General features: G+C 38.1%; 1 protein-coding gene across 17 annotated transcripts in view; it reads right to left on the bottom strand.

Moving 5' to 3' along the window:
• Positions 1-16160, bottom strand: part of EPB41L2 (erythrocyte membrane protein band 4.1 like 2) — a 266227-nt gene that overhangs the window by 158194 nt on the left and 91873 nt on the right. The window contains exons 1-2 of one of the 17 annotated variants that reach the window (XM_078155142.1): positions 9759-9864; positions 7918-8050 (exon numbers count right to left, since the gene is read on the bottom strand). The exons of 15 other annotated variants lie outside the window; for them this stretch is intronic. The gene's annotated coding sequence lies outside the window, so the exon portion shown is untranslated. Of the gene's footprint in view, positions 1-7917; positions 8051-9758; positions 9870-16160 lie in introns of those variants that run through there. One more of the 17 variants, XM_078155136.1, reaches the window with a different exon arrangement.

Genomic DNA, 16160 nt, shown 5'->3' with positions numbered 1-16160 from the left:
TTCAAAAACAAAAATTTAGTAAGAATATTATTTTACATATTTTTGCAAATCTATTTAATGTGTGGCTTAATAAAAGGCAGCTAGATTCTCATATCTACTTCAACAGTCAGTCTGTTGAGACATGCTGTTCTGGATTAAACACATAAAACAAATCCAGCCTCACACAAACGTATAATGTAGTTAGAAAAGGGAGGAGTATTTTAACGGGCAGATAATGTCAGTACTATTAAGAAAAATAATCTTGACTTTGTGGTCCCCATAAAAGGGCTTCTCTGTCCATAGACTACCCTCTGAGAACCAATAACATAGAAAATGGTGCTTGAGCTGTTCCTTCAAGGAACAAAATTATATTATAGAATCTCTATAAGGTGGAAAACAAGAAAAGGGTACATCCCAGACATGGAAGGCTGGTCAGTGCAAAGGAAGTATTTATCAAATGTTGGTAAAACTGAATTTAGTGACTTGTCTAAGGTTACACAAGTGATTGGTAGCAGAACAGGGATGAGAACTCAAGTCTCTTGATTCTCAGTCCAGTCCTTTTTACACTATCATATAATTAATTAGCTGTCTTTAGAAAGGGCAGGGTAAAATGACAGCACCCTCAAATTTAGAGATTTACTACAAAAAGGCTTTAAGATCTAATGACTGCCATACCCCACAAAACCGTGTCATTCTGCTATGTGGAGGGGGAAATTTGAACTCAGGGAGATGAGTGTTCCTGACTTGAGGCCCAGCACTCTATCTACTGGGGAATTACCTTTCCAGAAAAATATATCACTTCAGTTTTTAAAAATTATTCCAACTACTTTTTATATTTATTTTTTAAGTCACACTTCAGTGGCAAATAGAAATCTAGAGGATCAAATTAACTTTAGAGCACAGTTATGTTAGTCTCTATGCATAATCTGTATAAAGTAATGAAAAAGAACCCATAAGCATAATGAAGCTTATGGGGGAAACTCACACGTAATCATTAGTCATCACGTGGCTATATGCCCATGCACACCTGTCTTTAAATACCAAGGTCTTGAAAACTTGTCATTTTTTCCACACATTCAAGTCCTCTGAGTTGAAAGAGAAAAATCTAACACCTCCAGTTAATGTTTATTAAAAGAACTATAAAAATTCCACATCCCAAAATCTCAAAAAAAAAAAAACCAAACCGCTCAACGTTAACCCAAGTAAGGGGTCCTTTTCTTCCCATTTGGGGCAGAATACTTATTCAAAGGGACCTAATTTAAGCTATATCAACTAAGAATCATATTTGCTTAGAAAAAAAGATTTGCACGCTGCATCAACTATGACGACAAGAAAACAGAACTGTGTCAAGCAAGGTACCACAGGCACCTGTCTGGCTGAATCCTGGAGAAACACTCATCACCACATCTGAACCACAGGTAGCGACAAACAGCAATCACTCCAGTCATGGCCGCTGTTACTGAATGTAATGATGTGTACAACAAACTGTAGGATGAAAGCTCCTTGACAGCAAACATCTCCATTTTCCTTTGTATGGCCATTGCCTACCACTGACTAACACACAGTAGGCATTTGATATTTGTTAACCAGCACATCCTGCTTTTTCTCTCTTTGGCAATGAGAAATACCACATACACGAATAAAAGTAATGAAGACTCCATGTGTATTTCTTTATTCTTTTAAGTTTAATATTTTATTTTTCCCCAATCACATGTAAAAATAATTTTAACATTAACATTCTTTTTAATTTTGAGTTCCTTGGGGCAGCTAGGTGGTGCAGTGGATAAAGCACCGGCCCTGAAGTCAGGAGGACCTGAGTTCAAATCCAGACTCAGACCAAACACTTGACACTTAGGAGCTGTGTGACCCTGGGCAAGTCACTTAAACCCCAACTGCCTAAAAAAAATTAAAAATAAATAAAATAAAATAAAATTTTGAGTTCCAAATTCTCTCCCTCCCCTCCTCATCCTCATTGCAAAGGCAAGCAATTTGACATAGTATGTTATATATGTGTAGTCATGCAAAACACATTTCCTTGTAAATCCATATATATATTATTACAGAATTTAATAAGAATAGCTACATTTTTCACCAGGATGGTTAATAGAGAAACTATTTCCTCACCCTCAGTTCCATTTTCAAGGCCATTGTAACATTTGTGAGCCAGATGGTCACAGTGAGAGTGTCAGTATTCATTCAGTCACAGATCAGAGTAAAGTCAACTAGTCTCCACAGGCACTGATTGACATTGTGGTTTTGTATATCATGCCCACCATGCTCAGAGTAGTTAACATTTACCAACATTCAACAAGAAATGTAGATGCTACATGAGAGCAAGAACCCTGGATTGCCTACACTTTCTCTCTCCCAACAGAAGCTGCTTAAATAAAAGGTTTGCTAAATGTTAAATACCATTACTTTGCCATCTGATTTCCATATAGCCTTATTCACCATGAGTCACTCCAACCCTCAGACTGAATTCAAGCACATGATTTGGGATTTAATTGTCAAAATGATCCTAGATTTGAAAAGTTTCTCCACGTTAACACTTTTTTCATGATACACGTCTGACTCAAGGTTATCTTGGTGTCGAAATAAGAACTTTCTTTATGTGAACAGATGCAAGAAACATGCCATCAGTCAACTTACAAAGTCAGCTTACAAAGACTGTAGCCACGGCCAATCACAATTGATATGATAAGAATACTGGAGACAATTTTAATTCAATTGAACTTAACAACTATTCATGTGCTAGACACTGTGCTAAGTACTGAGAATATAGGACCTGGCTTTAAAAAATTCAATTCTATGAGTGGGGACAATAAGAATATATAAGCATATCTAAAATAATCTCAAATTAGATGTGAAGTTAATTTCAAGAGGAATGCGCTGGTAGCTGCAGAGATCAAGAAAGATCACATATAGCAGGAAACTAGGGATTCTAAGAGGAAGAGGTGAGGATGGACTGGATTTCTGGCATTGGGGACAGCTTGTGCAAAGGCATGGAGATGACAGATGGAATGCTGTTTGTGACAAACAGCAAAAAGGCTATTTGGACCTTAGAGTATAAAGGGAATAATGTGTAAAGAGTCCCTGCCCTCCAGGGACTTATATTCTATTGGAGAGAAAGAATACGTAAATAGAAAACTAAGAACAAAATATGCCCCACAAATAACTGAAATGATACTTCCACATCCACCACATGGTTTTGGGGACAAAGATGAGCCCCTAAAATGAACCTGACCAAACTATTCAGTCTATTCCAATTCAGTCACATTCATTAAATAGGAAAGGTATGAAATGAAACTGAATTCCTACTGTATGAAGATTTAAGACTACCTCTACCTCCTCAAGGAAATGGATTTCTGTCAGATTATAAATGAGAAAGCTTCATGAAAAATAATCTGGCAATACTCAGCCCCACCATCAATTGGGAGAGACAGAATCAGTGCGGTTCTGCAGTGGAATGAAGTGAAGCAAAAGTCTGTTGTATAATGAGAGATGGGAAAATTAGACAGCCCTGCCCTCAAGGAGAGATTGCATTTTTCCTTAGTGCCTCCAGTATGCTAAGAATTCTTGGCAGACTTTTATTTCTCTCCACCAATTACTGAAAAAAGAACAAGCGTCCACTCCTCATTGTTACTGACCCACATAAAAGCAAGTTAAGGAAATTATTTCTGTTCACAGTGTGGAAGACTAGGAGTCAGGCTTTTAATATTCGAGAGCAATATTGGGGGGGGAATAGGAGTAGAGAGAAACACAGACACATACAAATACACACACACACAGCCCCACCCAATACTACTCAGCAGCTTTCTCCTACTCAATCATTAGGGGAGAGGAAATAGGGAACAAAAGTTGTCACTGCAAGAACAAAGATACCATCACACTTCCTGTCCTTACCTCTCCCCTAAATCACATCTGCTCCATTTCCCTCAAGTGAAGACTGAAGAAGGGAAAGCCTCAGCTCTCTTAGCACTTGTAGTTATACTAAGCACATTCTGACTAGTATTATAGGTGTGCACATGTTTTCTCTCCCCACTAGACAATAAGCTTCCTGCACCTACATCTTGTATCTTAACTAGATCTCTCCCCGGTTTAGCACAGTGCCTTATTCACAGTAGGACCTTAATAAATGTTTGCTTCATTTACTGAATTTTAGGAGCAAACAAGCTACTTTATCCCATTAGAGTGTCATAGATGACTCTCTAATCCTCGGCTTATCAACAAATGTCATTTTTTAAAAAATGATTGCTACAATGACTTTGGTCATTTATTCTGGTCATGTTATTCACTACTTTATAGGAAGAGAGACTAAAAATAAAGTTTTGTATGAAGCTTACTAGGCTACTTCCAGGGACATTTATAATCGATTCATCAAGCAGACCCTTACCAACAATAAACAAGCACAAATTAAATTGGCTTAGAACAGGCTAATTATTAGAACTAAACAAAAAAAAATGTATTTTCCCCTGATTCTTTACACATATCTATCAATATGCTACCTTTTTTTTTGGCTAGGCAATGGGGCTAAGTGACTTGCCCAGGGTCACACAGCTAGTAAGTATCAAGTATCTGAGGACGCATTTGAACTCGGGTCCTCCTGACTCCAGGGCTGGCATTCTATCCACTGTACCACCTAGCTGCCCCCAATATGCTACTTTTAAAAGAATTATCTGGGAACAATTCAACAAATTTCAAAAACATTTATTAAGCACCAACCATGCGCAAGGTGGGTGCAGCTAGATGGCACAGTGTTGATAAAGTGCTAGGCCTGGAGTCAGGAAAACTTGTCTTCCAAATGAGGTCCCAAAGAGTCAGGCACAGATGGAAACAACTTAACACATGGTACTATTTTCAGTGATCGGGGAACAAAATCAAAATGAAATCAATGCCCTCTGGGAGACTGTTTTCTACTGAACATAATATCTATACAACTAAATCTAATACAAGGAAAATTAGGAGACAACATTAACTACTGGAAGTGAGGGGGGGAAATAGGAAGTTTCACGGAGGATGTAGCACCCAAATAGAGTACTGAAGAAGGATAAGGATTTTCAGAGACAGTGATGAGGAAAGAGTTTATTCTGGGCACAGAAAACTGCTTATGTGAATACATTTAAGTGGGAAATGGAGTACTGAGTTTGAAGATTTGCAAGGAGTCCATAAGAGCTCATGAAGAGGAGTAGTATGAAATATAACTAGAAATGTAGAAGTCAAGATTGTGGAAGAGTTTTAAATGCCCAGCTAAGGGGAATAACAGGTTGGAGGTGGAGGCGGGGGGGTGGGGAGGATGTAGGGGGGGTATAAAAATGCAATCAACAGTAATAGCAAGAGAAAGTCTTAAAACAACCACTACTCAACTGAATCTGTGATATCACTGATGAGGGTACTGCCCCCCAGTGATACATAACATAACCCATCCAAGCTGGGCAACCACATTATACACATCCCACCTAAAGTCTATCGCAGGAGATTCACCCAATGTGCTGGTGGATACCTTCCTTGCTTTCTCTTGAGATGATGAAGATACTATAACAGAGTATATGTACCATTCATCATTTCAATTCTTTTAAGAATATAGTGTACATGATACACAGTCATATATCATCATGAGAAAAGGTTGGTATTAAAAAAATAGCTCTCTTTTTCAGGGAGAAGCTTCAACCTATTCAACTTACACCAATATGGAACTGTAAACTGGCACAGCCTTTCCAGGAAGCAATTTGAAACTATGCCCTAAAAGTTATAAAAAACTCTACATACCCTTTGACCCAGAAATATCAGGACTAGACCTAAATGCCAAAGAGGAAAAGGACCCGTATATACACAAAAATATTCATAGTAGATCTTTTGGTAGGCCCCAAAACTTGGAAAATAAGGGAGGAACCACCTGTTGGGGAATAAACAGATCATAACATACAAATCTAATGGAATATTACTGCTCTATGGGAAATGACAAAATGGACTGAGGAAAAAAGTTTCTGAGGAAACTGGGAAGACCTTTATGAACTGAGGCATAGTGAAGTAAGAAGAGCTGGGGGAAAAGAATTAATTTAGAAAATGATAGCAACATTACAGAGAAAAGCAATTTAAAAGACTTTAGAACGCTGATCAATACAATGATAAATCACAAGTCCAAATTACTTAAGATTAAACACATCACTCACCTCCTTCCATAAAGGGGATAGACTTAAAATTTAGAATGAGAAATGAATTATGAGACCTGTCCAGTGTGGGAATCAGTTTTGTTGGACTATTCCTATGTGTTATGAGGAGTTGTTGTTTTGGTTTGGTTTGGTTTTGGGGTTTTTTTGTTGTTTAATAGAAAGGGGGGAGGGGTAGAGTGGGAGAAAGAGTTAATAAATTCTAGAATATATGTATAAATTAATTAATTAATGAACAAATAAAAGTATCAGCCAATTTTTATTGTTGTTGTTCAGTTGTTTCAGTCATGTCCAATTCTTCATGACTCCATTTGGGGGTTTTCTTGGCAAAGATACTGGAGTGGTTTGCCATTTCCATAAAAACTAAGGTAAACAGAGTTAAGTGACTCTTCTAGGATCACAAAGCTAATAAGTGTCTGAGACAGGATTTGAACTCAAGTCTTCCTCACTCCAGTACCACCTAGCTGCCCTACCAGCCAATTACATATTTAAAAATTAAGTTAGAGAACTGGGTAGATTTGTAAGTGACCCACATTATTTCACCCCCCAAAACAAAACAAATTAGGGAAGTTATACAGGGATATGGGGCACATAAAAACACAAATAAGTCAATGAGCTTGATTAAAGTACTTAAAACATACTCAAAGACACTGGCTCCATCTCTATGAGCACTCCTTGTGCTGAGGTAGATCACAACTTCCATATCATACTATCACAACATAACAGATTTAGAACTGTAAGGCACCTTAGAATTTACTGTCCAATCCCCTCACTTTACAGACGAGGAAACTTGAAATCAAGAGAGATCAAGTAACTTGTCCAGGATCAGTGAGTTGGTACATACAAATATCCATCCTCCAACAACCATGCTGGAGATAAGCATCTCCTAACTTAGTTCAGCGGTAACATAAACAGACAATAGGCTTGAATGACAGAGACAGGCTGTCTCCAGGCTTATGCTCTTGGAGTCTTTTTTAGCTGATCCTTTGGCAGTGCCTAAGATCTAGTGGCATAGCCTTTGGGGACACAGAATCAACCTCCACAGCACAATGAGGTTTGGGGGCAGGGACTTTAAGTGAAGGAAAAATCAATTCAACAACAACATGCTAGCAAAAATCCAAAAGGTAGCATGTTTTATCAGTGTGAACTCAAATCTAAAATACTACAGTCAATAAACATGAATAGCAGCTAACAAGGTCCTCTCCAAACCCCCAACAAATCCATCAAGGTTAACTGCATGGGATAATTGTACTGGCTGCCGAGTCAACAATTTAAGAGGTCATATGACAAAAGGCTGTCAGAGCCAATCAACTTCCCACACTATGACAAATCTGCTAGGCTGGATAGAGCTCGACAAATCTCAAGCTTCCAAGTGCTCCACTACGTAAGCTCGGGAACTCTAGCATGAATGGGCATTAATGCCTCAATAACATCAATAAAACATAACTCACTTTTTAAACTTTACCATCTTTGCCAATTCTCTCCCAAGGGTTTAAATGAGACATGGAATTAAAGGATAGTAAATAAATAAAGTTTACTAGGGTTCAAAGCCAAAGCATACTACTTCTTTCAGACCAGGATACAAAGATCACTTAGGGGTCTGGATGGATTTCAGAGGGTCCTTGAGGATGAGTAGGGAAAATAATACATCTTTATGTCAATATAACTGGTTTCTTTTGTAATCCTATGTATTTTATTTTACACACTTAAAAACATTTTTGTGAGAAGGGGTTCTTAGGACAAAAAGAGTTCGTGATAGAAAAAAACAAACCTTTGTTTTAGATTGATATACAAATTTAACTTGTATCTTGTCTTGAGGAGAGCTGATTCCCATATTAATGCCACTCCATTGGTCAGTCAGCAGATGGTGCCACAACAGTGCTACTGTTACCTTCTTCCAAAGTCTGCAAAGTATAACAGCAATTTTCCCAGGGCAGGAAAGTTAAAACACCATAACTGTAATTACTGAAAAACTGAATTTACACGTATCTCATTTGGAATGCCCAATGGGCTCTCTCCATCTTCATACTTTACAAAAAAAAAATTAAACACTACTACTGTATTACCTTTTTTTTTTTGGCGGGGGGGAGGCATATAACACCACCTTCTTTAGCCTCCTTGAATACCCTCAAGTAAGTAGAGTAGCCAAGTGAATTTCCTTCTAAGGACAGTATACAGGGCTTGGCTGACACTTCAGTAAAGCAAAATATAATCCTTGTTGAGGCGAAGTTGTAAAGCATGAAATACTGTCGGCTTGTGGCAGCAGAGATCACACAATAGGGGCTTCACCTTTTCAGGGCTCAAGTGATATATGAAACGGAAAAGGCAAGAAAACTGAAGCTTTTTATCCCCTTTATCATGTCCTCATTCCTACATTACATTACTGATCAGCACAGTACCTCATAATTACCACATGTCCGTACAACATGAATTCTAACAAGAGACCTCTTTTTTTTTTTTGGCTAGCTTTGCAGGCAACAGAGATGATATCATTTTTAAAGATCCCTACCCCAGAGAGTTACTCATTCCAGTGTATAGGCAATCATCAGAGCAAAATGGGGAAGACTTCAATCCTGCCTCCTACACACTGAAGAAATAACACTAATTACTTCAGCGGTACAGGAGAAATCCCTACCGTGAAACAATAAACTATGACCCAGGGAGTGACCATATACACATACCCACACAGCAAGAGCTGTGTTTTCAGCCTTGTTCAGGCAGCGATCAAAACATGACTCCATGACAGTATGGCCGTCATACATATGGAATTTGTAAATAAAATGCAGACGGCAGCTCCAGAAATCAAGCTAGCTTTCTTATAGAATCTGGATGACTGAGCCTGAACAAAAGAAGCAGCATTCATGTTTCTTCATCGTCAAGACTAGACTAGCAACTCAGTACTGAAAGTAAAAGGGCAAGGATAAACATCAGTATTTCATCATTTTCAACTTACTGTGTGACAAATGTCCAACCTTGTAACATCTAGCATGATATTCCTGATAACTGTCATTAATATACTGAGTCGAAAGTTGAATGAGCTATTGTCTGGTGTTCTTAGATAGCTACAGAGCTCAGTTTGGGGGTTTTGAGTTCCCCACCCCACTCCTTCCATCCAAAGCAAAGAAAAAAGAGAAACTTTTGTAAGGCAGCACATGTTTAGTAAACCTATTGAGGTCAGGAGATACTGTGCTTTTAATATGACTTATGATATCCATGACAAAATCAACTGTAAAATGGCAAACAAAACAAAGTAAACAGGTGGGTTTTCCCATTCACATACTGTTCATCAAGCTTCTGAAGATCGCTATACCTAAAGTCAACTTGGTAAAAATTCACCATCTGTATCTACACGCAAACAGGTGGCATGAAACAAGGTTGGCTTCTAAAAGAATGGCAAAACATAATATATACTGTTCAAACAGACCTATAGCACTGAGATGTTTGCCAACTCTCTCATCCAACAATACGCACCCGCTTCTGATCTACCCTGGCTAAAGACAATATTATAAAGCCTTCTGGGTACTGATTCAAAATCTCATAACAAACTTTCTTCCTAAAGGAAGGCCCTCCAAAAGTAATTTCCTAAAAAATTTACCCTTCAAAGATACATACGTAGTTTTTATTTTTGCACATCACGTCAGTTGTCTGCTGTTCCCTGTTATTAGAGGGCTGCGGCAAGCCGATGGAAATCCAGCAGTCTCTTTGAAAAGCTTAATGAACTCCACAGACCCCACCCAAACCCTGACACTGCTAGAGAAGGGCATGCTCAGTGGAAAACCCCAGCTTGCTTCCAATTCATTTCATTCCTCAGCAAGGAAATTCACATGGGTCCAAGAGAGCACTCTTTTCCTGTTATCAGTTCTGTTAGCTAAAATAAAGGCGGCTGGAATGGGACAACTTTGTCCCTTTTCAAGGGTAATGTATTCTATTACAGTAGGGAATTTTTTTCTTGTTTGTTTTGGGGTTGAGGGGGAATTTGGTTTCTGTTTTTATTCTTTTTTTTTTTCTGAAAGGGGGGAGGGTTGGTTTGGTTCCTCGGACCTACCCTGCTAATAGCCATGAAAAGAGTATGTATAAACAAGGCACCATCTAATCACCTTTCACACCCTCACTCTCACTAATAATGGACTTCATCTATTTATGTACCCTATAACACACGCACAAGGGGTAGTTTTTGATAATGGCACTGAATCAATTTCCTGCCACTATGATTTTTTTAAAAGATATTTAAAATGCAAGTTGGGATTACTTCTGTGGTATGCAAGACAGCAGACCAACAATTAGGGGGGGTTCTAGTCATTAAACAGCCTATTTTTGCAGAGAAAATGCTTTAAAGCCACAGGAAATCTCCCTCATTGGTTTTCACAAGTCTAGTGCAAATTCCCACCATCACCATAAGTGGGTTGTAAGCCATTCTCTTCCCCTGCGCTCACATTCACTTCTCCCTGAAAGGTACACTGTCTCTGGAGGATGACAATCAAAGGCATTTCACCATCTGGCAGCAGCAGTGGGTACAAGTACCATGGCCACTAGGCCTTCCCTATGGGTGGGATCAAGATAGGAGTCAAGAATCCAAAGTTCTAGTCTGGGCTCTGCCACTGGTTTGCTGTATGACCTAGCCCACCTTGCTTCTCTTGTCTTGGTCTCAGTTTCCTTATCTGCAAAATAAAGGTGCTTCAACTAGATAATCTCAAAGGTCTTGAGCTAAAATTGTATGGCTAATTCCCACTTAGCTTACTACTATGCGATCATGTGACACACTTTAACATCACAGTGGGCACCATGCAAACTAGAACCATACCTGGATGTCCAAACAATTTCAGCCTCTAACTTAAATAATTATTTTTAGCTACTATATGCATAGCAATCATCTTATTGTAAAAATAAAATGGTTATATTAGGTCACATAAGAGTTTTATACAAAAATCTGTCATTATGTGAAAAAGTAGTCTAGAACTCTAAAAGTTCATCTATTCTCTTTTTTCATATATATACATATATATGTATATATACATATATGTATATATACATATATGTGCATATATGTATATATATACACACACACACATATGTATGTATGTATGTATGCATGATCAAAAGTAAATAATGACACAATTCACTGCTATCAACTAACACTAACCTAAAGACTATCTGAATAAAAGTAGATATGTGATTATAACTTTCTGAACAAAGGAAATATACTGCCATTAAAAGGAGAGAAAGGGAGGAAAGAAGGAGCCAATTTCAAGGGAGGAGGGAATGATTGGTTGGGGCAGATAAGAGCACTAACACTTGGAAGTTCAAAAGACCTAAGTTTGAGTCCCACTTCAGTAACTTCATAGCCCTGTGACCCTGGACAAGTTATTTAACCTCCCCTCAGCCTCAGTTTCCTTTTCTGTAAAATGAAGGCGTGCACTCAATAGCTTCTAAGATCCCTTTCCTCTCCAAACCTATGATCTTATAAATAAGAGAAATTTATGAAATAACTAGTTTTCTCTTTAAACATCTCATACAATCTTCTGTTGATACACTTCAGAAAGCAGAATGTATTTCTCTATCTTCCATAAAGAAGTTCTGTTACATTTTTATATCATCAATAAGGCAAAGACTCAGATTTCCATTTACATAACTTCATTCTTTTTATAACTTTCCTATATACCTTTGCCTGCCTACTACATTGTGCTGCAGCAGAGAAGGTACCTGGTAATTCTTAAAATGTTTTTTTACAAAAAAAAATTACAAAAAACAAAAATCACAAGCAAAGTGCTCGTGTTGAATAAACTGTAACTTTAAAAACTGGAGGGAGCTCATTTTGTCTGGATATTTACAAAGTTACGGAATAAAAGGCAAAAGTTTATCACAAACGGAACAGTTTGTATATTTAAGCAAAAAGATCTCACATACCAAGTCATAGAGAAAGAATGTGACTAGCAAAAAGGAAGGCAAATTTAGGACAGAATGATAAAAAGCAAGAGCAATGTTTCAACAGAAGTTATGAGAATAATATTGTGTCAAAATGACTATAACTACACATTTATCACAGAAGCAATTACTTATTGGTGGCATTCTATTACTCTACCATGTGTACTTTTCTCTCTTCTTAATTCTGTTTTACTAACCTTATCACTCTTCTTTACAAACTCTAATGCCTTTTTCATTTTTATCTTTCTCTCTGATATGGTGTGTTATCGTTTAGTCATTTTTCAATCACGTCTAACTCTTCATGGCTCCTTTTTGGGTTTTCTTGGCAAAGATACTGGAGTGGTTTGTCATCTCCTTCTCCAGCTCATTTTACAGATGAAGAAACAGAGGCAAACAGGGTAAAGTGACTTGCCCAGGGTCACACAGCTAGTAAGTGTCTGAGGCCACATTTGAACTCAGGAAGATGAGTCTACCTGACTCCAGGCCCAGCTGGCGTTCTATCCACTGCATCACCTGGCTTCCCATTTAATAACTGTCTCCATGTATTAAAGAACACACAAGGGTCACAGATATGATTAAAATGATATAGTATAGACCTTAATTTGGCATCACACTGTCACAGGTGGGTTTTAAAATTTCAATTTTGCCCCAGGAAAATTTCAGATTGGCATTTCTTCATTCTGATTCATTCTAACTCACCCACCACTTTATGGCACACAGAGACAAGGCAGGAACAGGAAAGGGGGATGACGAGGGTCAGCAGCAATCTGCTAGGTCACTCTCAGCCCACAGACTATTGCTGGGAAAATGCTAGAGTAAGTACAAAAGTCATCAGTGACACTGAAAGGAAAATTAGTGAGACAGAGATTCTTTCAGGCTTCCCTCCTCTTCACACTTCCCACCTCTATTCATCAAGCCTCCATCTGAAAAGCAATTATCCCTTCCACAAGGGAAAAAAAGCACTGACATCACAATTTTAAGGCCCATTACTAAGGACTGTCTCAGAACACCTCTGTATTTCACAGAAAGGGAAAAGAAGAGCAGAAGCTGAGGCTCGGTGGGGGGAAAAAAAGTCTTCAGTCAAGAGCTCCAAGAATCTTGATCCTCCTCCCTATCAACCAATCATCTTACAGCACAAGTGACTGAATATTTCCTAAAGATTTAATGAATCTTCAAGCAGAAAAAAATTCTGCTGGCTTATTTTTCACCCCAACTCTCCACAGTAGAAAAAGCTGTGACATAACTAGTGACAATAAATATTGGGGACCTCAAGAACTACAGTCCTAGAGTTATCAATTGATTTTTCTTTTTTCCTACTGAACCCTTTCTTTACTCACCCAGCTCATTTCTTAAACCCACAGTTAAATTTCTCCCAGGATCTAAGTCTGCATTCATTTGCATGGCTGCACATGAGTCATGTGCAAAATTAAATTTTTCACCACATATTTGTATTACTAGACTCATATATGCCTTATCATACAAGGCAAAAAGTGCTACAACAGTAATAGAACTGGGGCCCAAAAACTTTATGACCTCTTATTTTCATTAGAGAATGAAAAGGAACATAGGGATTGTAAGAAAGCAGGGCTTTACAAAAACAGGTCTACTGACCAGCAATATACCTGCAGTGCCTGTGATTTCACAGAAGGACTCCTTCCATGACTTAGATCAAAGCCATGAGCTTCTTCAAACATGGGTCAGGCTGATGCTCAGAACACACACAGTCCCGCACCAAAACTTTACTGGAAGGTTCTTCAGCTTGGAAGAAAGGCCCTGACAAAGTCTGCGTTGTACTGGTAGGGACTTTGAGAAATCAAGGTCACCTACACACCACCATTAATTAGTGCAGGAGTGCTTAGCCTTTTTTATGTCATAGGCTCCTTTGGCAATCTGGTGAAGCCTATGGACTTCTTCTCAGAATAATGTTTTTAAATGTATAAAACAAAACATGAGACTACAAAGAAAGCCAATTATGTTGAAACAGTTACTAAAATATTTTTAAAGAAGTTCAAGAACCCCAATTTATAGAACCCCTGCATTAAAAAAAAGACTAGAAACGTTTACCAATACCAAACCACATTTTTAAAATATGTACTTGGGCAAATATATGTTCAAAAATATGTACTTGGGCAAAAAGTACGATTAAGATCACTATGCTACTATACAGTAGAACACACTCTAGAGTAATAAGGCTGGTGAACAAGAAGGCTGCTCACTGGACTTCCTTTTATTTAACTTTTCAATTGAAGATTTTTCTCTCCTTCCCACCTGCCATCTCTTTGGGAAAAAAAAAAGTAAAACAAAACCCTTGTAATAAATATGCACAGTCAAACAAAACAAATTCTCACAATGGCTGTGTCCAAAAAAATATGCCTTCACTGTACTTTCCAAATGTTTCTATATTCCACCACCTCTCTTCACTTATTTAAAACAACTGGATCCTGTAGCTCCTATGATCCATACCAGATGTATAAAATTCACTAGGCTACAATTCAAAGACTAACAAGCAGTCCAAGACCTTTGTTTTTTCCCAGTACAACCTGACCAAAAGAGTGTACAAATATGTCCCCCATAATAAAAATGACATTAAATACGCTATGTTCCGCCACAACTTTAAAGGATTTGCACATATACCCTAGATGAATAAGCACAAATTCCCATACTAACTTGCCAAGTCTTATCAAGTCTACCTCCACAACATCTCTCCCATGGGCTCCTTACAGCATACACAGCCATCACTAATGCTCCTGACCTCATCACCGCTTGCCTGGACTACTGAAATATTCCCTGACATGCTTTCCTTCCTTACTCTTCTGCTTCTCAGGATCCTTAGCTTCTTTCAAAACTCACCTCAAGCACCAGCTTCTGTGTTTTCTCCCCTGTTAGAATGGAAGCTCTTAGAGGAACTGTTTTTGCCTTTCTTTTTGCTTCCAGCACTTAGCACAATACCTGACACATAGTAAACATTTTATAAGTGTTTGCTTGTTAAGTCTCTGTTGACTGCCATCTCTTAACAGTTAAAAGTCCTTTCTGGAGTCAGCAATGTTTAGCTACGTGCCACTGCATAGGGTGTAGAGAGGGTTAAAATTGTATTAACACTTATTCTTCAATGCCATCTGCCTGTCTAACTTCCCCTTTATTCTTTTCTCATCCTCTCCCCTACCCATCCTTGACCTATTGTCACTGCAATGTTCAGTCAGTCAACCAATAAATATTTATTATGTACCTACTATGTGCCAGGTACTGTGTTAAGTGCTAGGGATACATAAAAGGCAGAAGACAGTCCCGGCCCTCAAGGAGCTCACATTCTACTTTTTTTTTTAATTTTTTGAATTCTTAGTATTTTAATTTTTCCCAATTACATGTCAAAACAATTTTTTAACATTTGTTTTGAAAACTTTGAGTTCTAGGGGGGCAGCTAGGTGGCACAGTGGATACAGCACCAGCCCTGGATTCAGGAGGACCTGAGTTCAAATCCGGATTCAGACACATTAAAAACACTTACTAGCTGTGTGACCTTGGACAAGTCACTTAACCTCATTGCCTAAACAAAAAAAAAAATTTTTTTTGAGTTCCAAATTCTCTCCCTTCCTCCCCCTCACTCCACTCATTGAGAAGGCAAGCAATTCAATATAGGTTATACATGTGTAGTCATGCAAAACATATTCCTATACTAGGTTGTGAAAGAAAACATAGACCAAAAAAAACCCTCAAAAATTTCAAGTAAAAAAGTATGCTTCAATCTGTATTTAGATACCATCAGTTCTTCATCTGGGGATGGATAGCATTTTTGATCCTAAGTTCTTCAGAGTTGTCTTCGATCATTTTATTACTGAGAACAGCCAAGTCATTCCCAGCTGATCATCTTACAATATTGCTGTTACTTTGTACATAGTACATTTCACTTTGCATCAGCCCATGCGAGTCTTTCCAGGTTTTTCTGAGAGCATCCTGCAAAGAGCTCACATTCTAATGGCTACATGGAGGCATTTATTTGAGGTTCCAATGTACCTCTAATCCTCGGAAATCCTGGAGCATAAATCAGTCCTTTCTGCTTTGGACTTTGAAAACTTATTTCCTAAACCTAAAACT

The sequence above is a fragment of the Phascolarctos cinereus genome, unplaced genomic scaffold, assembly GCF_003287225.1.
Source record: "Phascolarctos cinereus isolate Bilbo 61053 unplaced genomic scaffold, phaCin_HiC Scaffold_5;HRSCAF=322, whole genome shotgun sequence".
In the NCBI taxonomy this organism is placed as follows: domain Eukaryota; kingdom Metazoa; phylum Chordata; class Mammalia; order Diprotodontia; family Phascolarctidae; genus Phascolarctos; species Phascolarctos cinereus.
Note: the sequence above shows the minus strand (reverse complement) of the source record. Positions and strands in the feature narration are given on the sequence as shown.